This window comes from Cervus elaphus, chromosome 12, assembly GCF_910594005.1.
Source record: "Cervus elaphus chromosome 12, mCerEla1.1, whole genome shotgun sequence".
Lineage (NCBI taxonomy): Eukaryota > Metazoa > Chordata > Mammalia > Artiodactyla > Cervidae > Cervus > Cervus elaphus.
This window is the reverse complement of record NC_057826.1, coordinates 68,913,257-68,940,761: the sequence shown is the minus strand read 5'-3', so window position 1 is coordinate 68,940,761 and position 27,505 is coordinate 68,913,257. Positions and strand designations below refer to the sequence as shown.

At 38.0% G+C, this 27,505-nt stretch overlaps 1 long non-coding RNA gene across 1 annotated transcript in view; it reads right to left on the bottom strand.

Moving 5' to 3' along the window:
• Positions 1 to 455: 455 nt before the first annotated feature.
• Positions 456 to 27,505, bottom strand: part of LOC122705609 — a 97,455-nt gene continuing 70,405 nt past the window's right edge. Inside the window, exons 2-3 of the long non-coding RNA XR_006344159.1 lie at positions 10,114 to 10,252; positions 456 to 515 (exon numbers count right to left, since the gene is read on the bottom strand). This is a non-coding gene — a long non-coding RNA (uncharacterized LOC122705609). The remainder of the gene's footprint in view (positions 516 to 10,113; positions 10,253 to 27,505) is intronic.

Below are 27,505 nucleotides of genomic sequence, written 5' to 3'. Positions count from 1 at the left end.
AGTCACTGTCCACAGTGATACTGAAGCCCAAGAAAATAAAATCTGTCACTGTTTCCACATTTTTCCCATCTATTTGCCATGAAGTGATGGGGCTGGATGGCATGATCTAGTTTTTTGAACATTAAACTTTCAGCCAGCTTTTTCACTCTCCTCTTTCACCCTCATCAAGAGGCTCTTTAGTTCCTCTTTGCTTTCTGCCTTTAAATGGTATCATCTGCAAATGTGTGTGTGTGTGTGCGTGTGTCAGTCACTCAGTCGTATCTGACTCTTTGCAACCCCATGTACTGTAGCCTGCCAGGCTCCTCTGTCCATGGAATTTTCCAGCCAAGAATAATAGAGTGGGTTGCCATTTCCTTCTCCAGGGGATCTTCCCAACCCAGGGATTGAACCCTGGTCTCCCAGGCAGACATTTTACCACTTGAGTCACCAGGGGAACTCTTTCTGATATTTATCCCAGCAATCCTGATTTCAGTTTGTGATTCATCCAGCCTGGCATTTCACACAATGTACTCCGCCTGTAAGTTAAACAAGCAGGGTGAAAATATACAGCCTTGATGTGCTTATTTTCCAATTTTGAACCAGTCTGTTGTTTCACATCCAGTTTATACATACTAAAATTGTTTTTCTTGTGATGAGAAGTTTTAAGATTTACTCTCTTAGCTCTTTCAAATATGTAGGTTTTATTAGCTACAGTCACTGTGCTGTACATTATATCCTTATAACTGGAAGTTTGTACCTTTTGACTGTCTTCACAATATCTCGCACTCCCTAACTCCCCAGCCCTCACTTCTGGCAACCTCCTATCTGTTCTCTGTTTCCAAGAGCTTGCTTTTTTGTATGTATTTGGGTTTGTTTGTAGACACCACATATAATTAAGGTCATACAGTAACGTCTTTTTCCATCTCACTAGCATAATACTCTCACGTCCAGTGGACACGTAGGTTATTTCTATATCTTGGCTATTGTAAACTATGTTGCAATAAACATGGTAGTGCATAAATCTTTTTCACTTAGCATTTTGTGTTCTTCAGATGAATACCCAGAAGTTGAATTTCTGAATAATATGGTAGTTTATTTTCATTTTTGAGAGACCTTCATATATTTTTCATAATGGACACAAACAATTTATATTCCCACTAGCAATGCTCAAGCGTTTACTATTTAACATATCCTTTGCAACACTTCTCATTTCTTGGCCTTTTGATAATAGCCATTCTAAGTGATGTGACATGATATCTCATTAGGTTTTGCCTTGTATTTCTCTGATGAAAGTGAAAGTGAAGTCATTCAGTCGTGTCCGACTCTTTGTGACCCTATGGACTGTAGCCCACCAAGCTCCTCCTCCATCCACGGGATTTTCCAGGCAAGAATACTGGAGTGGGTTGCCATTTTCTTCTTCAGGGGATCTTCCTGACCCCAGGGATCAAACTCAGGTCTCCCACATTGCAGGCAGACTCTTTATCCTCTGAGCCACCAGGGAATCCCTGATGATGGTGATGTTAAACATCTATTCATGCGCCTGTGGCCATCTGCATGTCTTCACTGGAAAAATGTCTACTCAGATCCTCTGCCCATTTATCATTTGTATTGTGTGTTTTGTCAGCAATTGAGTTGCTTTTATATTTTGGATATTAACCCCTTATAAGATACATGATTTGCAATATTTTTAGTGGGTTGTCTTTTTTATTTTATTGGTGGCTTTCTTTACTATGTAGAAGCTCTCTAGTTTGTAGTCCCATTTGCTTATTTTTGCGTTTCTTGCCTTTGTCAAGTCAAAATAATCATCAGAAAGATCAATGTCAGAGAGCTTACTGTCTATATTTTTTCTAAGAATTTTATGCTTTCAGGTCTTACATTCAAGTATTTAAACCATTTTGAGTTATTTTTGTGTATATTGTAAGATAGTGTTCTAGATTTATTCTTTTTCATATGACTGTCCAGTTTTCCCAACACCATTTATTGAAAAGATTGTTGTTTTCCCGTTTTATAGTAGTGGCTGCTTTGTCATAAATTAATTGTCCATATATGTATGGGTTTATTTCTTGACTATCTATTCTCTTCCATTGATCTGTGTCTCTGTTTTTAATGCCAGAACTATACTGTTTTGATGACTACAGCTTAGTAATAGAGCTGTAAATAATGGAGCACGAGACCTCTAATTTTTTCTATCTTAAGGTTGCTTTGACCATCCAGAGTCTTTTTTGATTCTACAGACTTTGGATTGTTTGTTCTATTTCTATGAAAATGTCACTGGAATTTTGATAGGGGTTGCATTGAATCTGCAGATTGCTTTGGGTAGTATGGATATTTTAATACTATAAAGTTCTTCCCATCCATAACCAATGAATAGCTTTCAATTTATTGGTATTTTTTTCAAATTCTTTCATGAATGACTTCTAGTTTTCAGTGCACAGGTCTTTCACCTCCTTGGTTAAAATTATTCTTGGATATTTTTTGGATGCAATTATAAATTAGATTTTTAAAAAATTTTTCTTTCTGAAAGTTCATCATTAGTGTGTAAAAAGCCAAGAGATTTTTGTATATTGATTTGCTATCATTCAACTTCACAGAATTTGCTGAATCTAATAGTTTTTTTGTTGATTCTTAAGAGTTTTCTATATATATATATTATCACGTCATCCACAAATAGTGACAGTTTTACTTTTTCCTTTTCAATTTAGATATCTTTTGTTTTCCTTGTTTAATTGCAGAGGCTAGAACTTTGAATATTATGTTGATTAAAAGTAGTGTAAGTGGGCATCCTTGTCATGATATTGCTGGAAAAGTTTGCAGCTTTACACCATTGAGAATGATATTTAAAGACTTGTCATATATGTCCTTTATTGAGGTTATTCCTTGTATTCCTACTTTGTTGATTGCTTTTATCATAAATGAACGTTGAATTCTGTAGAATCCTTTTTCTGCCTCTACTGAGATGATCATTTGCTTTTGATCTTTCATTTTAACATGGTATATTATCTTGATTGATTTTTTGCATATTGAAGCATTCTCACTTTCCTAGAGTAAATTCCTCTTGATCATGGTGTGGGTTCCTCTTAATGTATTGCTGAATTCAGTTTGCTAACATTTTATTGAGGATTTTTGCCTCTATTTATCAGGGACATTGACTTGTTTTTTTTTTTCCTTGTAGTATCCTTATCTGGTTCTGGTATCAGGGTAATGCTGACCTCATAAAATGAGTTTAAAAATGTTCTTTCCTCTTCTATTTTTGGGGCTGAGTTGGGAAATAATAGCATTAATTCTTATTTAAATGTTTGGTTGAATTTATTGGGTGGTCCTGGGCTTTTGTTTGTGAGAAGTATTTGAGTACTGATTTAATCTCCTTGCTAGTAATCCATCTGTTGAAATTTTCTATTTATTCATGATTTAATCTTGGTAGTTTGTATGTTTCTAGGAATTTATCCATATGTTCAAGGTTGTCCAATTTATTAGTGTATAGCTGTTTATAGGAGTCTCCCCTGTTCCTTTGTATTTTTGTGGTAACATCTTCTCTTCCATTTCTGATACTGAGTCTTCTTTTTTTTCTTGGTCAATCTAGATAATAGCTTGTCCTTTTTATTTATCTGTTTACAGAACCAGCTTTTAGTTTCATTGATATTTTCTGATTTTTTTTAGTTTCTTTTTTTAGGTCTACTCTTATCATTTTTTACTTCTTATACTAATGCAGGGCTTTATTTGTTCTTCTTTTCCTAGTTCCTTATTGTTCTAGGTTGTTCACTTGAGATTTTTTATTTCCGGAGGTAGGGGTTTACCTTTAGAAACTTCCCTCTTAGAACTATTTTGATGCACCATGTAAGTTTTGGTATGGTGTATTTCCATTTTTATTTGTCCAAGGTATTTTTTTAAATTTCTCTTTTGATTTCTTGACCAACTGGTTGTTTAGTGACATGTCATTTGTAATCTCCACTTATTTATGAACTTTTAAAATTTTCCTCTTTTAATGATTTCTAGTTTGGAAAAGATGCCTGATTCCTTGATATAACTTTAATTTTAAATTTTCTAAGCCTTGTTTGGTGGCCTAACATGATCTATCCTAGGAATGTACCATGATTACTTGAGAAGAATGTGTATTCTGTTCCTTTTAGATGGAATGTTCTCTGTTAAGTTGCTTTGGTCTAATTTGTTTAAGGACAAAGTTCCTTGGTATGTTTCTATCTGGATGATCTATCCTTTTATGAGTTGGGGTATTAAAAGTTCCCTACTTATTATATTGCTGTCTACTTCTCCTTTGTTAATATTTGCTTTATGTATTTAAGCACATAAGTATTTACAAATATTATATCATTTTGTTGAATTGACCCCTATATCATTATGTAATGTCTTTTTTGTTTCTTATTTCAATATTTATTTTAACTCTATTTTGTTTGACATAAGTATAGCTACCCCAACCTTCTTTTGGTTTCCATTTGCACAAAATACTCCCTTCATTCCTTCACTTTGTCTTTGTGTGTCTTTACATCTGAATGAGTCTATTGTAGGCATCATAAAGAAGGGTCTTGTTTTCTTACCCATTCAGTCACTCTGTCTTTGGACACTTTACATTCACATTTAAAGTAATCATTGATAGGTAAGAGTGTGTGTTTGTATGTGTGTGAGTGAGTGTGTAAGCATGCAGTCGTGTCTGACACTTTGTTTGCCATATGTTAATTGTTTCATGGTTGTTTTGTAGTCTCTTGTGTTTCTTTCTTCATGCTCTCTTCCTTTGTAGTTCGATGATTTTATTTTGTGTATTTGCTATAGGTTTTTGATCTGTGGTTATTGAGAGTCTTACATATAAAAACTTAAGTGAAAGCATGCTGAACTATACATTTCAGTCCCCTCCCATGATTTATGTTTTTGAAGTCACATTTTACATCTTTAAAACTTGTGTATCTATTCACTAATTATTGCAGTTATGGTTATTTTTTAGCTACTTTTAAAGTGTCTTTTAACTTTTATACTAGCTTTCTAAGGGATTAATTCCCTGACTTTATTATGTATTTAACTTTATTGTGAGATTTACACTTTTATATGTTTTTTGTTAGTAATTAGTATCCTTTCTTTTCATCTTAAGAAGTCTCTAACATTTCTTGTAAAGCTAGTTTACTAGTGATGAACTGCTTTAGCTTTTGTTTATCCTGAAGCTCTCTCTCTCTCCTTCAATTCTGAATGTCAGGTATTCCTGGCAGAGTATTTTTTTTTTTAATAAAATTTATTTGGAGTGTAGTTGCTTTACAATTTGTTGCTGCTTTACAAATTGTTAATTTCTATTGTACAGCAAAGTGAATTGGCTATACATATATCCCCTCTTTGTTGAATATCCTTCATATTTAGGTCACCACAGAGCATTGAGTAGAGTTCTGTGTGCTATACAGTAAATCTCATTAGTTATCTATTTTAAACATAGTATCAATAGTGTATGTATCCTAGTTGGAAGTTTTTTCTTTTAGCACTTTGAATATATTGTGTAACTCCTTTTTGGCCTGCAAAGTTTCTGCTGAAAATCTGCTTATTATCTTATGGGGATTCCCTTGTACATAACAAGATTTCTTCTCTTGCTGCTTTTAGGATTCTCTGTCTTTAAATGTTTACATTTTAATTGTAATATGCCTTGATGTGGATGCCTTTTGTATTCTTTAGCTCTGTGACTTCTATTTAGTACTTTCTTATATTTTGTGGCTCTTTATTGAACTTCTCCCCTGTGCTTATCTATTCTTCTCCCAAGTTTAGTGGACACTTGTATCACCATTATTTTTAACTCTGTATCAATAAATTATTTCCAGTTCATTAGGAAGTTTTTTTTTTTTATATTTTGATATTTTCTTTCATTCTGTGTTGGTTTCTATACACTAAAAACAGCCACCTCTCCCACTCTTGAAGGACTCCTAATCCTCAAGTAGGAGATGAGCCTTGTTCTTTAACCCTACCCTACAAAATATGTGTGTGTGTTAGTCACTTAGTCATGTCCGACTCTTTGCGACCCCCATGGACTCTTTGCGAGCCCACCAGGCTTCTCTGTCCATGGAGTTATCCAGGCAAGAATACTGGCGTGGGTCACCATGATCTTCTCCAGGGGATCTTCCCAACCCAGGGAACAAGCCTGGGCCTCCTGAACTGCAGGCAGATTCATTACTGCCTGAGCTACTAGGGAAGTCGCCCTACATCTTGGTTGTCTCAAAACGTTGAGATTGACCAAGAAGTCTATTTTATTTTAAATGGTTCCCAGTATTTGAGGGTATGCCAAGACCTGCATGTGTCCCAAAGGGGAGGATCTCAGTCAGCACCTAGATTCAGACTGATTGGAAGTCACACTCTCAGGCAGTAACTTTTAAAGAATGTATTAATATATATGTCTGTGTGGGTGGTGTTGTTCAGTTGATCAGTCTTGTCTAGCTTTTCGTGACTCCATGGACTGCAGCATGCCAGGCTTCCCTGTCCTTCACTATCTCCCAGAGTTTCCTCAAACTCATGTCTATTGAGTTGGTGATGCCATTCAACCATCTCATCCTCTGTCACCCCTTCTCTCCTGCCCTCAATCTTCCCCAGCATCAGCATCTTGTCCAGTGACTTGGCTCTTTGCATCAGGTGGCCAAACAATCAGAGCTTTTCAGATTCAGCATCAGTTTTTCCAATGAAAGTGTAGGGTTGATTTCCTTTGGGATTGACTGGCTTGATCTCCCTTCTATCCAAGAAACTCTCAAGCGTCTTCTCTAGCACTACAGTTTGAAAGCATCAGTTCTTCAGTGCTCAGACTTATTTATGGCCCAGCTTTCACATCTGTACATGAATACTGGAAAAAACATAGGTTTGACTATATGGACCTTTGTCAGTAAAGTGATGTCTCTGCTTTTTAATATGGTGTTTAGTTTTGTCATAGTCTTTCTTCCAAGAAACAGGCATATTTTAATTTTATGGCTGCAGTCACCATCCACAGTGATTTTGGAGTCCCAGAAAATAAAGTCTGTCACTGTTTCCACTGATTCTCCACATATTTGCCATGAAGTGATGGGACTAGATGCCATAATCTTAGTTTCTTGAACGTTAAGTTTTAAGTCAGCTTTTTCACTCTCCTCTTTCACCTTCATCAAGAGGTTCTTTAGTTCTTCTTCACATTCTGCAAAGAGGGTAGTATCATCTGTATATCTGAGGTTGTTGATACTTCTCCTGGAAACCTTAATTCCAGCTAGAGTTCCATCCAGTTGGGCATTTCGCATGATGTACTCTGCATATAAGTTAAATAAACAGTGTGACAGTATACAGTCTTGACATACTCCTTCCCCAATATTGAACCAGTCCATTATTCCATGTCTGGTTCTAACTGTTGCTTCTTGACCTGCATACAGGTTTCTCAGGAGGTAGGTAAGATGGTCTGGGACTTCCATTTCTTTAAGGATTTTGCACATTTTGTTGTGATCCACACAGTCAAAGGCTTTACTGTAGTCAATGAAGCAGAAGTAGATGTTTTTCTGGAACTCCCTTGATTTTTCTGTGATCAAAATGATGTTGGCAATTTGATGTCTGGTTCCTCTGCCTTTTCTGAGTCCAGCTTGTACATCTGGAAGTTCTTGGTTGACCTACTACTGAAGCCTAGCTTGAAGGATTTTGAACATTACCTTGCTAGCATGTGAAATGAGTGCCATTTGTGTGGCAGTTTGAAAGTTCTTTGGCATTGCCCTTTTTGGGATTGGAATGAGAACTGACCTTTTCCAGTCCTGTGGCCATTGCTGAGTTTTCCAAATTTGCAGGTATATTGAGTGCAGCACTTTCACAGCATCATCTTTTAAGATTTGAAATAGCTTAGCTGGAATTTCATCACCTCCACTAGCTTTGTTCATAGTAACTCCCTAAGGCCCATTTGACTAAAATCCAGGATGTCTGGTTCTAGGTGAGTGATTATACCATGGTTGTTATCCAGGTCATTAAGTCCTTTTTTGTACAGTTCTTCTATGTGTTCTTGCCACCTCTTCTTAATATCTTCTGCTTCTGTCAGGTCCATACCATTTCTGCCCTTTATTGTGCCCCGCTTTGCATGAAATGTTCCCTTGGTATCTCCAATTTTCTCCAAGAGATCTCTAGTCTTTCCCGTTCTATTATTTTCCTCTATTTCTTTCCATTGTTCACTGAAGAAGGCTTTCTTAGCTCTCCTTACTATTCTTTAGATCTCTGCATTCAGAAGTATATATCTTTCCTTTTTTCCTTTTGCTTCTCTTCTTTTCTCAGCTATTTGTAAGACCTCCTCAGATAACTATTTTGCCTTGTTACATTTCTTTTTCTTGGTGATGGTTTTGGTCACTGCCTCCTATACAATGTTATGAACTTCTGTTCATATTTCTTCAGGCACTCTGTCTACCCAATCTAATCCCTTGAGAATCTATTTGTCACTTCCACTGTATAATCATAAAGGATTTGATTTAGGTCATACCTAAATGGTCTAGTGATTTTCCCTACTTTCTTCAATTTAAGTCTGAATTTTATCATAAGGAGTTCATGATCTGAACCACAATCAGCGCCCAGTTTTGTTGTTGCTGACTGGATCAAACTTCACCATTTTCAGCTGCAAAGAATATGATCAATATGATTTTGGTATGACCATCTGGTGATGTCCATGTGTAGAGTCGTCTCTTGTGTTGTTGCAAGAAGGTATTTGCTATGACCAGTGCATTCTCTTGACAAAACTCTGTTAACCTCTGCCCTGCTTCATTTTGTACTCCAAGGTCAAGGTCTTGTATGTCTTAACAGAACCATTCAACTTCATATACAACCATTCAACTTGTGTGTATATATATATACACACACACACACAATTCTGTGGCACCATAAGTATAAGCTCACTAGCCACCAGAGTTGGCATTCTGTAGGTGTTTACTGGCTGTGAACAGAAAAATCAAGGCACCAGCAAGGGCATAACTTGCTTTCTCGGAGATATTGGTGAGCTGGAATAAGGCAGAGGGAGAGCACAAAGATTGCATCACTGGTCCTTGTTCCCTGAGACTATCTCCTCCAGTTTCCAGATGTAGACCAAAGTAGAAACCTTCCCTTTGAGCTAAAGCACTTGGACAAATAAAAAGGCCTCTCACTGAAAGATGGTCTGTGTTTCAGTCTGCTATGTGTGCAGTGTCCTGGGAGTGTTGCTCAGTCAAGGACTATCTCTCTGATTGTCACAGTCCTTTGGGACCTGGGAATGGCCAACAGACCCATGTGATCAAGAGCAGTCCCCTGTGCAGCACCCACTAAATCTGTGTCACCAGATCTAAAAACTGGGGCTGCAAATGCATGTAAAAGTTTTTCTCCAGGAGATACTTGCACTCTGGAGCATGACAGGAAGACTGTAAAGATGGTACCCATCTTCTGAGGTCTGAGGAGATCCCTTGTGTTACAGCTATGAATATATGCTAATAGGTCTCTTTCCCAGAAAGACTAGGCTTCTCAGACTATTTCCTCTTGCTGTGTCCTGGAGATGGTAGTCATTAATGTTTAAAACTCTTTCTCAGTTGACTAGAGTCCTGTGGGACTCTCATGTGTAATCCCTACTGTCCACAAGAGTCAGAAGATCTAGATGTGTCCTGAGGGTGTCAGCTACAAAAATTGGGTCCCCCTAAGAGAGTACAAGTTCCTTTCTTGGAGTGTCAGCAATATAGACAAAGGCAGAGGGAGAGTGTAATGATGGTGCCTGCCAGCTTGTATCCCCAGAGATTACTGCAATTGGCCCTTAGATGTGTGTTAAATTAGATGCCTGCCCCTCAGGCCAACACTTTAAGATAATCATATCAACCCCTTTCACATAAAGTCTAGGTGCCTCAATTGGCTGCTTCTGCACTGGGCCCTGGGGCAGTGAGTCTGAGCTTGCGAGCCCTTTAAAAGCCATTTCTCAGTTCACTATAGCCTTTTGTGTCTTGGGGACTTGAGCCTCACTGCTTTTCAAAGCTAGATGTTTTGAATGCTCCTCTTTCAGATGCAGTCCTTAACTCTGGGAATGCTGACGTGGAGGTCAAATCAAGCTCTTGACTTTGAGTTTCCTCCCAACTGTGGGTGGCTGTGCTGGGAGTAGGTTTTATAGTGAGATTATGTGTCAACCTCTCCTTCCCACTTTGATATGGATTTTTTCTCATTTACCTGATGTGTAGAGAAGACATTCAGCTAGTTTTTAGGTTTTTTCCCAGAGAAAACTGCTCCACATGTAGCTGTAGATTCAGTGTGTTAATGGGAGGAGATGAGTTCATGATCTTCCTAAGGCATGTCATAAACTGGAATCCTACGAATGAAGAAAATTTCTTTTAATTTCCAGAGTATTTTCAAAATATTTCTCTCGCACATATTTTGCCTATAAGAGAGGCAACTAGTAAAATATTTTTTGTATATAAATCTAGTGATAAACTGAAATATCTTCATTAAAGTCTTTGTAACCTCATAACTAAACTATGGAATATCTATCTAGGTAGATAGGTCTATAGAGGTCATTAGTATGAGGTACATGTCCCCTTATAGTTCTCCATCACTGACTTTTGCACTACAGATGATATCTTGTCTTTATGTTATTTATGTTTGTTAAAAGCCCTGATAGTCACTGAATGATATTTTATTGGCCTATTGTAAATAACATCTTGTCCAAGTGATTCTTACTCTTCTATGAGAAACATGAACACATTTAGGAAACCACTGTGTATCTAAGGACCCAAACATTGCCTGAATATTCTAGATATTACCAATATTATGTCTGAAATTAATATATAGCTTCTATCAATAATCATTTTTGTTTTTTGGCACACTCAATATTCTAATTAGAATTAAACAATAATAAAAGAAGTTATTCATGTAATCAATCTTGAACTTCTCGTTCATTTGTAATTTTAACTAGAATGACTATATAACTTTTTAGGCAAAATGAAATACTTTTAGAGTAAATGGAGAAACTGGTCATAATTATTTGGGGCCAGTAAAAATAAACTGGGAATGTCCCAGGTAAGTACATATGATCACCTTAATTGTAACAGTTAATATAAATAAACTTACAAAAACTTGTTAGCTTAGTAATTTTAAAAGTCTTTGGTTATATTAACTAAACTACAATGAAAATGGAACCCTAAAGACCAATCATTTTCTAGGCACATCTATGATTTAGTTACATATTATTATTATTGTTATTATTATGATGATGATTCTATAGGATGGTCTATGACAATATATCAAGTTCTACTTATAAGCCAATAAAAGTGTTCAAATCATGAGAATACAAGCTCATAGAATCAAAGAGAGTACCATAGAACTTATCTAATGTTTTCAGATAGGAAAACAAAGCTGTAGGAAATCAAAATAAATTGCCCAATGATATATATAGTTTATTAATTGCAGAGCCAGAGATCTATCCCATGTGCCCTAATTCTCAGTTAACAAATCAAATTTTTGATCACACTACGGTTGAACTTTGAACAATTTGGGGGTTAATCCACACACATCTTATAGATGGTCCTCCATATCAATAGTTCCTCTGCATTCATGGATTCAACCAACCACAGACCATGTAGTACTACAGTATTCACTACTGAAAAATATCCAAATATAACTGGACCCATGCAGTTCAAACCTGTGTTGTCCAAGTATTTCAATTACTTTATACCTACTTCTTTTCTTTTTAAATGATATTTAGGATGACTCTGGAGAATAGAGTAGCTTTTAACAGACCAGCAGTCCCATTGAGGGTCACTTGAAAAGTCATCCATACCACTTGCACGCGCACACACACAAATATGTTAAAGACATCAGAGAATATCGAAGCAACTATGACATGAAAGGAAAATATTTACAGAGAGAAAGAGCTTCAGCTATGAGCTTACATGTAGTCATTTTCCTTTGAAAGCATTTATTGATTCTATCAAATGAAGAAAACTTGAGAATCCGGATTTCATGTGAACAGAGAACCACTGATGAGCCACAGAGAAACCAGCAGTCTTATGAGACTGGAGAGATAAAATTGGAAACGTGAGGGCTTAAGAGCACAGTGAGAAGGAAGGGATAAAAAACGGCCTGACACACAGCTAGTTTCCCCTTCAGGTTATTTGCTGAGTTCCAAAGCTGCAAAGAACAGGAGAATATGAAACTAAGCAGAACATCTATAAAAAGCAGAGGAGAATTTTTTGCTGCCTTGCTCTACTACAAAAAGGAGTGTTGAGTATAGAAGGAACCCCCACCATCTGGGAGGAGTGGGTGGGGATCCTAGTGAACATCAGTTCAGTTCAGTCGCTCAGTCGTGTCCACCTCTTTGCGACACCATGGACTGTAGCACACCAGGCCTCCCTGTCCATCACCAACTCCCAGAGTCCACCCAAATTCATGTCCATTGAGTCGGTGATGCCATCCAACTATCTCATCCTCTGTCGTCCCCTTCTCCTCCTGCCCTCAATCTTTCCCAGCATCAGGGCCTCAAATGAGTCAACTCTTCACATGAGGTGGCCAAATATTAGAGTTTCAGCTTCAGCATCAGTCCTTCCAATGAACTCCCAGGACTGACCTCCTTTAGGATGGACTGGGTGGATCTCCTTGTAGTCCAAGGGACTCTCAAGAGTCTTCTCCAACACCACAGTTCAAAAGCATCAATTCTTTGGTGCTCAGCTTTCTTTATAGTCCAACTCTCACATCCATACATGTATACTGGAAAAACCATAGCCTTAAGTAGGCGAACCTTTGTTGGCAAACTAATGGTGAACATACCAGTTCCTAAAATGAAAAACTAAGTAGAACTACACCCTAAAAACAAGAGCTAAGTACTAAGAACTTAACTAAGCTTGCACTCTTGTCTTAGCAAAGTAATTGATTTGCCCAAGATGATAAGCCTATACTCTATCTGCCTAGTAGGGGAGAGGGTAATGTTCTCTAAAAGAGAATAATATCAGCTGAATATTAGTTCCTGTGATATTCATATATACCGTATCTGACATTCAGCCAAAAATAGCCATGCTAAGAGAAAGAACTATACAATTGCCCCCAACAAATTAAACATGTTTTTTTTAAGGCAAAAAAAGGAGGTAATCTAAGTATTTATATTAGCAAAGACTGAAATAAACTAATAATGGTATATTAAGATAGATGGATAAAAACGAATGGAAAAGGGGGAATTTCACTAGAAAGTTAGAACCATGAAATAGAATCAAATGAAAATTTTGGAAATGAAAACTGCAACTGAAAGCTAAATACTCAATAGATAGATCTAATAGAAGATTAAACACAGAAGAAATTGAGATTAGTGACTTGGTACAAAGATATAGAATATATATTGGTTTAGTTCAGTTTGCTTAGTCGTGTCTGACTCTTTGAAACCCCATGAACTGCAGCACTCCAGGCCTCCCTGTCCATTGCCAACTCCTGGAGTTTATTCAAACTCATGTCCATTGCGTTGGTGATGCCATCCAAACATCTCATCCTCTGTAGTCCCCTTCTCCTCCTGCCTTCATTCTTTTCCAGCATCAGGGTCTTTTCAAATGAGTCAGTTCTTTGCATCAGGTGGCCAAAGTATTGGAATTTCAGCTTCAGCATCAGCCCTTCCAATAAGCACTCAGGACTGATCTTTAGGATGGACTGGTTGGATGTCCTTTCAGTCCAAGGGACTCTCAAGAGTCTTCTCTAACACCACAGTTCAAAAGCATCAATTCTTCAGCAGTCAGCTTTCTTTATAGTCCAACTCTCACATGCATACGTGACTACTGGAAAAGCCATAGCTTTGACTGGATGGATCTTTGTTGGCAAAGTAACATCTCCGCTTTTTAATATGCTGTCTAAGTTGGTCATAACTTTTCTTTCAAGGAGCAAGCATCTTTTAATTTCATGGCTGCAGTCACCATCTGCAGTGATTTTGAAGCCCAAGAAAATAAATTCTTTCACTGTTTCCCCATCTATTTGCCATGAAGTGATGGGTCCAGATGCCATGATCTTAGTTTTCTGAATGTTGAGTTTTAAGCCAACTTATTATAATTATATAATTGTAACCAATATAATTATATTGGTTAGAATATAACTAAACTAAAGAACAAAGAAAAACAATAATGTAAAGATTAAAGAACATATGAAACACATAGGACATACTGAAAAATAAAGAACATATTATAATTGGAGCCCAAGTAGGATAAATGAGAAAGAACATATACAATATTTGATGAAACAGTACATGGGACATTTTAAAGTAATTTTCTAATAGCTAGTAACAGCCTGTATGTATGCGAGGAAAAGCAACAGGTCACCTGCAAGTCGTTCAGTTGTGTCTGACTCTTTGCAACACAGTGGACTGACTATACAGTCCTTAGAATTCTCCAGGCCAGAATATTGGAGTGGGTAGCCTTTCCCTTCTCCAGGGGATCTTCCCAACCCAGGGATCAAACCCAGGTCTCCTGCATTGCAGGCAGATTTTTTACCAGCTGAACCACAGGAGAAGATCACCTAGGGGAAGATTAATTCTAACCATCCTAGGGGCTTTCTGGGGTGGTGCTAGTAGTAAAGAATCCACCTGCCAATGCCGGGGATGCAAGACACATGGGTTTGATCACTGGGTTGGGAAGATACCCTGGGGGACAAGATGGCAACCAACTTCATAATTCTGGCCTGGAAAATGCCAGGGACAGAAGAGCCTGGCAGACTACATTACGTGGGGTCACAAAGAGACATGACAGAGTGCACATAAACACACACACACACACACAGACAAAACCATCCTAGAAACCTAAACAACATTTAACTTTGTAAGCCAAAGCCTCTTTCCTGAAGTCTCTTGTTTCTCATGTGAGAACTTTTTCAACAGGCTGCCTCTTCTTAACTGATAGTCTATGGCAACCCATTTTTTACATTACCTATTTCTATACCGACATATGTAAAGGATATATCTAGTGGTAAGATTTTAGAGTCCAAAGTCACTTATGAGAGTTAAAACAAGGTTTCAGAAGGTTCATGTTAAAAAAAAAAAGCAACAAAGACAAATTAGTATTTTCATATTCAAAACTATCTAGTTTGCCAGGAATATACTTTTTTAAATTTAATTTTTATTGGACTATTGTCGTGGTTCAGTCACTAAGTGATATAAGACTCTGCAACTGCATGGACTGCAACACATGAGGCTTCCCACTCTTTCACTATCTCCTGGAATTTGCTCAAACTCAAGTCCCTTGAGTCTGTGATGTCATCCAACCATCTCATCCTCTGTTGCCCTTTTCTTCCTGCCCTCAATCTTTCCCAGCATCAGGGACTTTTCCAATGAGTCACCTCTTCTTATGAGGTGGCCTAAGTATTAGAGCTCCAGCACAAGTCAATGACTATTCAGGGTTGATTTCTTTCAGAATTGAATGGTTTGATCTTGCTGTCTAAGGCACTCTCAAGTCTTCTCCAGCACCACAGTTTGAAAGAATCAATTCTTCAGCACTCAGCCTTCTTTATGGTCCATTTCTCACATCAGTATATGATTATTGGAAAAACCATAGCTTTGACTATACAAATCTTTGTCGGCAAAGTGATGTCTCTGCTTTTTAATACGCTGTCTAGGTTGGTCATAGCTTTTCTCCCAAGGAGCAAGTGTCTTTTAATTTTGTGATTACAGTCACTATCCACAGTGATTTTGGAGCCAAAGGAAATATAATCTGTCACTCTTTCCATTTTTTCCCCATCTATTTGCTATGAAGTGATGAGACCAAATGCCATGATCTTGATTTTTTGAATGTTGAGTTTTAAGCCAGCTTTTTCACTCTCCTCTTTCATATTCATCAAGAGGCTCTTTAATTCCTCTTTGCTTTCTGCCATTAGAATGGTATCATCTGCATATCTGAGGTTGTTGCTATTTCCCTGGCAATCTTGATTCCAGCTCATGACTCATCCAGCCTGGCATTTTCCATGATGTACTCTGCATATAAGTTAAATAAGCAGGGTGAGAATATACAGCCCTGATATACTCCTTTCCCAATTTTGAACCAGTCCCTTGTTCCATGTAAGGTTCTAACTGTAGTTTTTGACCTGCATACAGGGTTCTCAGGATGCAGGTAAGGTGGTCTGGTATTTGATCTCTTGTTCCTCTGCCTTTTCTAACTGCCTTTTCTCTGCAGTTTGTATATCTGGAAGTTCTCAGTTCACATACTAGTTGGAAGGATTTTGAGCATTACCTTGCTAGCATGTGAAATGAGCACAAATATACGGTAGTCTGTACATTTTTTGCATTGCCTTTCTTTGGTATTGGAGTTAAAACTGACTTTTTCCAGTCCTGTGACCACTGCTGAGTTTTCCAACTTTGCTGGCATATTAAGTGCGGCACTTTCACAGCATCATCTTTTAGGATTTGAAATAACTTGGCTGGAATTTCATTTCCCTTACTAGCTTTGTTCTTAGTAATGCTTGCTAAAGCCCACTTGATTTCAAATTCCTGGATGTCTGGTTGCAGGTGAATGACTACAACATTTGATTATCTGGGTCATTAAGACCGTGTTTGTTTGTTTGTTTGTTTTACAGTTCTTCTATGTATTCTTGCCACCTTTTCTCAGTCTCTTCTGCTTCTGTTAGGTCCTTGCCATTTCTGCCCATTATTGCACCTGTCTTTGCATGAAATATTCCCTTGGTATCTCCAATTTTCTTCTTTTTTTTTTTACCTGTTTAAAATTTTTTATTTTTTAATTTTTTTTTCATTTATTTTTATTAGTTGGAGGCTAATTACTTTACAATATTGTAGTGGTTTTTGCCATACATTGACATGAATCAGCCATGGATTTACATGTGTTCCCCATCCTGATTGCCCCTCCCACCTCCCTCCCCATCCCATCCCTCTGGGTCTTCCCATTGCAACAGCCCTGAGCACTTGTCTCATGCATCCAACCTGGGCTGGAGATCTGTTTCACACTTGATAATATACATGTTTCAATGCTGTTCTCTCAGATCATCCCACCCTCGCCTTCTCTCACAGAGTCCAAAAGTCTGTTCTATACATCTGTGTCTCTTTTTCTGCCCTGCATATAGGGTTATCGTTACCATCTTTTTAAATTCCATATACATGCGTTAGTATACTGTATTGGTCTTTATCTTTCTGGCTTACTTCATGCTGTGTAATGGGCTCCAGTTTCATCCATCTGATTAGAACTGATTCAAATGTATTCTTTTCAATGGCTGAGTAATATTCCATTGTGTATATGTACCATAGCTTTCTTATCCATTCATCTGCTGATGGGATAGTTCTTGAAGAGATCTTTAGTCTTTCTCATTCTATTGTTTTCCTCCATTTCTGTGTATTGTTCGCTTAAGAAGACTTTAATATCTCTCCTTGCTAGTCTCTGGGACTCTGCAGTCAGTTGGGTATATATTTCCCCTTTTCCTTTGCCTTTCACGTTGCTTCTTTTCTCAGCTATTTATAGGCCCTCCTCAGTCAACTACTTTGCTTTCTTGCATTTCTTTTTTCTTGGGAATTATTTTGGTCATCACATCATATACAGTGTTATGAACCTCTATCATAGTTCTTCAGATACTGCAACACAGTTCTTCAAACACTATCTACCATATCTAATCCTTTTAATCTGTTTGTCACTTCCACTATATAATCATAAGGGATTTGATTTAGGTTAAACCTGAATGGTCTAGTGATTTTCCCTACTTTCTTCAATTTAAGCCTGAATTTTGCAGAGAGGAAGTCATGATCTGAACCACAGTCAACTCCAGTTCATGTTTTTGCTGTTATAGATCTTCTCTGTCTTCAGCTGCAAAGAATATAATCAATCTGATTTTGGTGCTGATCATCTGGTTATGTCCTTGTGTAGAGTCTTCTCTTGTGTTGTTGGCAAAGGGTGTTTTCTTTGACCAGTGCATTCTTTTGGCAAACCCAATTAGCCTTTGGCCTATTTCATTTTGTACTCTGAGGTCAAACTTGGCTATTACTCCAGGTATCTCTTGACTTCCTATTTTTGCATTCCAATATCCTATGTTGAAAAGGACATCTTTTTTTTTGTTATTAGTTCTAGAAGGTATTAGAGGTCTTCATAGAACCATTCAGTTTCAGCTTCAGCATCAGTGGTTGGGGCATAGACTTGGGTTACTCTGATGTTGAATGGTTTGCCTTGAAAACGAACAGAGATCATTCTGTTTTTCTTAACTGAGGGAAAATCGCTTTACAGAATTTTGTTGTTTCTGTCAAATCTCAACATGAATCAACCACAGGTATATATATGTCCTAAGATTGTACCCAAGTGCTGTATTTCAGACTCTTTTGGTGACAATGAGGGCTACTCCATTTCTTCTAAGGGATTCTTGCCCACAGTAGTAGGTACAATGGTCATCTAAATTACATTCACCCTTTCCCATCCATTTTGGCTCATTGATTCAAAAAATGCCAATGTTCCCTCTTGCTATCTCCTCTTCAACCATGTCCAGTTTACCTTGATTCATGAACCTAGCATTCCAGGTTTCTATGCGATATTATTCTTTACAGCACTGGGCTTTACTTTCACACCAGACACATCCACAACTGAGCATCATTTCTGCTTTGGCCCTGCTTCTTCATTCTCTTTGGAGCTATTTCTCTACTCTTTTTGCATTAGTTTCAGGTATACAGAAAAGTCATTCAGTTGTACATATACATATTCCAGTCTTTTCCAGGTTCTTTTCCCATATGGGTTATTACAAAATATTGAGTAGAGTTCATTTTATATTTTATATATAGTAGTGTCTAATTATCAATCCCAATTCATCCCACGCCCCTTCCCTACTCGGTAACCATAAGTTTGTTTTCTACATCTGTGACTCTGTTTCTGCTTTTCAAAAAAAGTTCATCTGTACCATTTTTCTAGATTGTACATATAAGCAATATTATATGATATTTATCTTTTTCTCTATGACTTACTTCATTCTGATAATCTCTAGGCCTATCCATGTTGCTACAAATGGCATGGCATTACTTCTTTCTGTTTTATGGATGAGTAATATTCCACCATATTTTATATATATATGTGTATATATGTATATACACACACATATATGTATACACACACACATATATGTGTATATATATATATACACACACACCACATATTCTTTACCCATTCCTCTGTCAATGGACATTTGGGTTGCTTCCATATCTTGCCTATTGTAAATAGAGCTGCAGTGTACATTGGGCTGCATGTATCTTTTCAAATTATGCTTTGTCTGCATATATGCCCAGGAGTGTGATTGCCAGATCATATGGTAGCTCTGTTTTTAGTTTAAGGAGCGCCCATATTGCTCTCAATAGTGGTTGTGTCCATTTATTTTCTCACCAATGGTATAGGAGTGTTCTCTTTTCTCCACACCCTCTCCAGCATTTTTTTTTTTCCATAGATTTTTGATGTTGGCTATTCTGACCAGTGTGAGGTGATACCTCATTGTAGTTTTGATTTGTATTTCTCTAATAATAAGTGATGTTGAACATCTTTGTGTGTGCTTTTGGCCATCTGTACGTCTTCTTCGGAGAAATGTCCATTTAGATTTTCTTCCCATTTTTTAATTTATTTTTTTCTGTTGAGCTGCATGAGCTGTTTGCATATTTTGGAGATTAATCCCTTGTCAACTGCATCATTTGCACATATTTTCTCCCAATTTCTGGGATGTCTTTTCGTTTTGCTTATGATTTTTTTGGCTGTGCAAAAGGTTTTAGTTTAATTAGGTACTATTTGTGCATTTTTGTTTTTATTTTCATTGTTCTAGGAGGTAGATGCAAAAAGATATTGTTATAATTTATGTCAAAGAGTGATGTGCATATGTTTTCTCCTAGGAGTTTTTATAGTATCCAGTGTTGCATGTAGATCTTTCATCCATTTTGAGTTTATTTTTGTGTGTGATGTTAGAGAATGTTCTATTTCATTCTTTTACATGTAGCTCTCCAGGTTTCCCAGAACAGTGTATTGAAAAGACCTCTTTTGTTGTAGATTAATTGACCACAGGTGTGTGGGATTCTTTCCAGGCTTTCCATCCTGTTCCATTCATGTACATGTCAATTTCTGTGCCAGTTTCACACTGTTTGGATTACCGTAGCTTTGTAGTGTAGTTTGAAGTCAGGAAGTCTGATTTCTTCAGACCTTTGTCCTTTCTTCAGATTACATTGGCTATTCAAGGTCTTTCTTGTTTCCATACAAATTTTAAAAATTTTTTGTTTCATTTCTGTGAAAAATGCCATTGACAGTTTGATAAAGATTGCATTGACTCTGTAGATTGCTTTGAGGAGTACAGTCATTTTGATAATATTGATTCTTCCTATATATTGGCCTGTAATTTTCTTTTTTTGTGATATCTTTGATTTTTGATATCAGGGTAATGGTGGCCTCATAGAATGAGTATGGAAGTGTTCATTCCTCTGCAATTCTTTGAAATAGTTTCAGAAGGATATCTCTTTTCTAAATGTTTCAGAAGGATATCTGAAAAGGAAATAGTTTCAGAAAGATATCTCTTTTCTAAATGTTTGGTAGAATTTACCTGTGAAGCCATCTGGCCTGCACTTTTGTCTGACAGATGTTAAAATCATAGTTTCAATTTCAGTACTTGTGATGGTCTATTAATATTTTGTAATTCTTCCTGGTTCAGGTTGGAAGTTTGTACCTTTCTCAGATTCTGTCCTTTTTTTCTAGATCATTCATTTTATTGACATAAAATTGTTGGTCATAATCTCTTATGATCCTTTGTATTACTGTGGTGTCAGTAGTAACTTCTCCTTTTTTCATTTCTAATTTTACTGATTTGACACACTCTTTTTTTCCTAATGAGTCTAATTAAAGGTTTATCAATTTTGTTCATCTTTTCAAAGAACCAGCTTTTAGTTTCACTGATCTTTTATATTGTTTTTTTCATATCCATTTCATTTATTTCTGCTTTGATCTTTTTGGTATCTTTCCTTCTAAATTTGGGTGCTATTTGTACTTCTCTCTCTAGTTTCTTTAAGTGTAAGGTTAGATTGGTTAGGTTCTTTGAGATTTTTCTTGTTTCCTGAGGTAAGATGGTTTTGCTACAAACTTCCCTCTTAGAATTAGTTTTTGCTGCATCCCATCGGTTTTGAATTTTCATGCTTTTGTTTTCATTTGTCTGTAGGAATTCTTTGATTTCTTTAGTGATCCATTGATTGCTTCAGTTCAGTTCCATTCAGTCACTCAGTCGTGTTTGACTCTTTGTGACCCCATGGACTGCAGCATGCCAGGCTTCCCTGTCCCTCACTATCTCCTGGAGCTTGCTCAAACTCATGTCCATTGAGTCTGTGATGCCATCCAACCACCTCATCCTCTGCCATTCCCTTCTCCTCCTGCTTTCAATCTTTCCCAGCATCAGGGTCTTTTCAAATGAGTCAGTTCTTCACATCAGGTGGCCAAAGTATTGGAGCTTCAGCTTCAGTGTGAGTCCTTTCAATGAATATTAAGGACTGATTTCCTTTAGAATTGACTGGTTTCATCTCCTTTCAGTCCAAGGACTCTCAAGAGTCTTCTCCAATTGGTTGCTTGGTAGTGTATTATTTCACCTCTATGTGTTTGTGATTTTTATAGTTTTTTTGTAGGTGATTCCTAATCTCATAGAGTTGTTTGGTTCTTGATTTGACTTCAATTTTCTTAAATCTACCTAGGCTTACTTTATGGCCCAGCATGTGATCAATCTTGGAGAACATGCAACATGTACATTTGAGGAAAATGTCTATTCTATGCTTTTGGATGGTATGCTCTATAAATACCAAGTTCATCTTGCCTAATTTGTCATTTAAGGCCTATGTTTCCCTTTGATTTTGTCTGGATCGTCTGTCCATTGGTGAAAGTGGGGTGTTAAAGTCCATTACTATTATTGTGTTACTGTTGATTGCTCCTTCTATGGCTGTTAGTATTTACATTATACATATTGAGGTGCTCCTATGTTGGGTCCATATATATATATATATATATATATATATATATATATATATATATATATATATGTTTGCTATAGTTTCTTCTTAGATTGATCCCTTGATCATTGTATAGTGTCCTTTGTCTCTTGTAACAGTCTTTAAATTATATTTTGTTTGATATGAGTATTGTTACTCTAGCTTACTCTAGCTTTCTTTTGATTTCCATTTTCATAGAATAGCATTTTCTATCTTCTTACTTTCAGTTAGTATGTGTCCCTAGATCTGAAATGGGTCTCTTGTACACAGCATATGTAGAGAGTATGTTTTTCTATCCATTCAGCCTGTCTATGTCTTTTGGTTTGAGCATTTAATCTGTTTACATTTATGGTGTCACCAATAAATATGTTCTTATTGCCATTTTTGTTCATTGTTTTGGATTTATAGGTCTTTTTTCTTCCCTTCTTATTTTGTTCTCTTGTGATTTGATTACTATCTTTAGTGTTGCATTTGGGTTGCTTTCTTTTGTGTATGTGTGTGTATCTATTGTAGATTTTTGGTTTGTGATTAACAGGAGGTTTTGATAGCAGTGTGTATGTATACACACACACACACACACACACACACACACACACATATATATATATACAAGATTGTTTAAATTTGCTGGTGTCTTAATTTCAAATGCATTTCCAGGATCCTGTGTTTGTACTCCCCGCTCCCGTCTATGGGGTCACACAGAGTCGGGCACGACTGAAGTGACTTAGCAGCAGCAGCAGCACGATTGCTGATTTTGATATCACATTTGTGTATGGATGTTACCTTTACTCTATGTTTGCCTTTATGAGTGAGCTTTCACATTTGTAATTTTCTTGTTTTTAGTTGTGGCTTTTTCTCTTCTGTCTAGAGAAGTTCCTTTAGTATTGTTGTAAGCTGGTTTTGTTGTGCTGAATTCACTTAGGTTTTGCTTGTCTGTAAAGCTTTTGATTTCTCCATCAGATCTGAATAAGAGTCTTGCTGGGTAGCTGATAACTCAGCTGATAACCTTATGGAGATTCCCTTATTTGTTGCTTTTCTCTTGTTGCTTTTAATATTTTCTCTTTGTCTTTAATTCTTATCAGTTTGATTAATCTGTGTCTCACCATGTTCCTCCTTGAATTTATCCTGTATAGGACATTTTATGCTTCCTGGACTTGAGTATTTCCTTTCCCATGTTATGGAATTTTTCGCCTGTTACCTCTTCAAACATTTTCTCAGGCCTATCTCTCTCTGTCTTCTCCTTCCAACACCACTGTAATATGAATGTTGGTATGTTTAATTTTGTCCCGGATGTTTCTTAGACTGTCCTTATTCCTTTCCATTATTTTTTCATTTTATTTCATAGCAGTGATTTCTAACAATCTGTCTTCCAGCTCACGTATTCATTTTTCTGTCTTATTTATTCTATCGAGTCCTTCTAGTTTATTTTTGTTATTGTATTTGTCATCTTGTTTACCCTTTAAATCTTCCAGTTCTTTGGTAAACATTTCATGTGTTTTCTCAATCTGCCTCAATTCTTTCTTGAGATCTTGGATTATCTTTATTATCATTACTCTGAATTCTTTTTCAGTAAGATTGCCTATCTCCACATCACTTAGTTGATATTCTGAACTTTTATCTTGTTCCTCTTTCTATAACATATTTCCCTGCCTTCTCATTTTGTTTCACTTTGTCTGACTTTCTGTGTTTGTGGCCTCCATTCCTCAGGCTGTAAGATTGTTGTTCCTGTTACTTCTAGTGTATGCCCCATAGTGGATGAAGTTGTTTAGTTCAGTCACTCAGTCATGTCCCAACTCTTTGAGACCCCACGAACCACAGCATGCCAAGCCTCCCTGTCCATCATCAACTCCCAGAGTCCACCCAAATTCATGTCCACTGAGTCGGTGATGCCATCCAACTATCTCATCCTCTGTCGTCCCCTTCTCTGCCTGCCCTCAATCTTTCCCAGCATCAGGGTCTTTTCAAATTAGTCAGCTTTTTGCATCAGGTGGCCAAAGTACTGCAGTTTCAGCTTCAACATCAGTCCTTCCAATGAACACCCAGGACTGACCTCCTTTAGGATGGACTGGTTGGATCTCCTTGCAGTCCAAGGGACTCTCAAGAGTCTTCTCCAACACCACAGTTCAAAAGCATCAATTCTTTGGTGCTCAATTTTCTTTATAGTCCAACTCTCACATCCATACATGACTACTGGAAAAACCATAGCCTTGACTAGACAGACCTTTGTGGACAAAGTAATGTCTCTGCTTTTTAATATGCTGTCTAGGTTGGTCATAATTTTCCTTCCAAGGAGTAAGCGTCTTTTAATTTCATGGCTGCAATCACCATCCGCAGTGATTTTGGAGCCCCCAAAAATAAAGTCAGCCACTGTTTCCACTGTTTCCCCATCTATTTGCCATGAAGTGATGGGACTGGATGCCATAGCTTTGACTAGACAAACCTTTGCTGGCAAAGTAATGTCTCTGCTTTTTAATATGCCATCTAGGTTGGTCATAGCTTTTCTTTCAAGGAGCATGTGTCTTTTAATTTCATGGCTGCAGTCACCATCTGCAGTGATTTTGGAGCTCAAAAAAGTAGTCTCTCACCATTTCCATTGTTTCCCTATCTATTTGCCATGAAGTGATGGGACCGGATACCATGATCTCAGTTTTCTGAATGTTGAGCTTTAAGCTAACTTTTTCACTCTCCTCTTTTACTTTTATCAAGAGTTTCTTTAGTTCTTCTTCACTTTCTGCCATAAGGGTGGTATCCTCTGCATATCTGAGGTTATTGGTATTTCTCCCGGCAATCTTGATTCCAGCTTGTGCTTCCTCCAGCCCAGTGTTTCTCATGATGTATTCTGCATATAAGTTAAATAAGCAGAGTGACAATATACAGCCTTGATATACTCCTTCTCCTATTTGGAACCAGTCTATTGTTCTATGTCCAGTTCTAACTGTTGGTTCCTGACCTGTATATACAGGTTTCTCAAGAGGCTGGTCAGGTAGTCTGGTATTCCCATCTCTTTCAGAATTTTCCACAGTTATTGTGATCCACAGAGTCAAGACTTTTGCATAGTCAATAAAGCAGAAATAGATGTTTTTCTGGAACTCTCTTGCTTTTTCGATGATCCAGTGGATGTTGGCAATTTGATTTCTGGTTCCTCTGCCTTTTCTAAAACCAGCCTGAACATCTGGAAGTTCACAGTTCACTAATTGCTGAAGCCTGGCTTGGGGAATTTTGAGCATTACTTTACTAGCGTGTGAGATGAGTGCAATTGTGCGGTAATTTGAGCATTCTTTGGGATTGCCTTTCTTCGGGATTGGAATGAAAACTGACCTTTTCCAGTCCTGTGGCCACTGCTGAGTTTTCCCAATTTGCTGACATATTGAGTGCAGCACTTTCACAGCATCATCTTTTAGGATTTGAAATAGCTCAACTGGATGAAGTTGACTTAGGGGCTTATGCAGGCTTCCTGGTGAGAGAGACTGGTACCTGTCCACTGGTGGGAAGACCTGGATCTTGTCCCTCTTGTTGGCAATGGCATGTCAAGGAGTGTGCTTAGAGCTAGCTGTGGGGTCAGGAGGACTTGGGGCAGCCTCTCTGCTAATGGGTGGGGCTGTATTTCCACCCTGTTGGTTGTTTTGCCTGAGGCATCTCAGCACTGGAGCCTGCAGGCTGTTAGGTGGGGCTAGGTCTCAGTGCCAAAATGGTGGCCTCCAGAAGAACTCACACTGATGAATGTTCACTGGGTCCTCTGTCAGCAGTGTCCTTGCCCCCATGGTGAGCCATGGCTGGCCTCTGCCTCCCCCAGAGGCTCTCTAAGATCCACAGGTGGTCTAGCTCATGATCCTAGAGTCAGTGCTTTGCTCTGGGTTCCAGCGCACATACCACCTGTGTGAGCCCTCTAGGAATGGGGTCTCTTTCCCACGTGCTGTGCTTAGTCACTCAGTTGTGTCTGACTCTTTGTGACTCCATGGCCTGTAGGCCGCCAGGCTCCTCTGTCCATTGGGATTCTCCAGGCAAGAATACTGGAGTGGGTTGCCATGCCCTCCTCCAGGGAATCTTCCCAACCCAGGAATCAAGCCCAGGTCTCCCTCATTGCAGGAGGATTCTTTATTGTCCGAGCCACTAGGGAAGCCCATCCTTACCTGACTTTAGTACAAGTCTGGTCTCCAGTTTCATGTTACAAAGCCTATCACCTAAGGACATTTTACATTTGAGGGAAGACACACCCTTGGATGCAGTTCTTAGATGAGATCCCCATAATTCTGCTTTCTAGGAAGGAAGCTGCTTTAGTGAAGACAACATATTCAACAACATTTGGATGTTAAATCTCAAGTTTTTTGAGCATGGGTCACCATGTTCGGTGTGAAGTGTCATGGAAGTGAATTCTTTCTGGAACCATTTTAAAATAGAGATCCCATACAGCACTGTTATTACAGCAGGTGTTTTTTTTTTAATAAAAAATTTCCAAAGTGCTGCAGTTTGAACACCACTTATAGTTTTTTATTCTCTGGAGACTCCACCCTGCAGGAGCCCCCAGCAGGGCTGTCCCCATGCAGGTGTGACACTTGGGATGGGCTGCCCCATGGGCTTCACAACTCTGACCTCCCAAACACAGTCAGCATTTTTCCACTCAGTGAAGACATGTGACCCTGAAAAGCCTGAGGTTCTCCGAAGCTACGTCACACCCTGGTCCACATAAAATGCCCAGGGGGTGGTAACCGGAGACCCCATGATGCCCTCCATGAATACAGCCCAAGGGGTCTTTGAAGGCCTTAGGAAAGGTCTCTTTCCTCTAATCTTATAAAATTCCTGCACAAAAAGCTCTGCTAGCCTTCAAAGCCAAGTTCTCTGGGGGCTCCTCCTGATGTCAGATTGCCAGGCTGGAGAGACTGACATGGAGCTCAGAACCCTCACTCCTGTGGGAGAACCTCTGTGATAGAATTATTTTCCAGATTGTGGGTCACCCTCCCCATGGGTATGGGAGTTAATTATATCACAAAAATGCCTATCCTAGCGTCTCATTGCTGCTGCTGTTTTAGATATAGGATACAGTTTTTGGTAGTTTCAAAATTTTTTGTCAATTATTCAGAGCTGTGATTTTGGTGTTTTCATGAGAGGAGGTTAGTTCAAGTCCCCCTATTCTGCCATCCTGTCTCCACCCTCCATCAGTTATATTCCTTTATGTGGCTAGATTCATTCTCCCACTCTTCACTAATCTGTTCTGTCCTAGGGTCCACAAATTGCAGCCATAGCCTCCTACAACAAAGGTCCTCCACAACATGGCATCAACCATAAGCAGCCTTATTTCCCACAATGCTTCAAACATGGTCTGTATCACAATAGGCCCATGCCTTTATGCCTTTTATTCTCTGTGTGTATAATGCCTGCCTTAGCTGTATCTACCTGCTAAAATCAACTGCATTTCAAAATTTATCTCAGTCACTACCTTTTTCATGAAGTCTCTTTATCTCATTACCCCAGTGCAATTTTTCCTTCCTACATTCTCTTTGAGAATTAGTATGGTAAGTCATAAAAATATGACTTCTGGAATCACACAGAACTTAACTGAAACACGGCTCTATCGTTTATAAGCTGTATGACTATGTTAAATGCTATGCTGGCCAAAGCACAGCGTACCCAGGAGGAGTA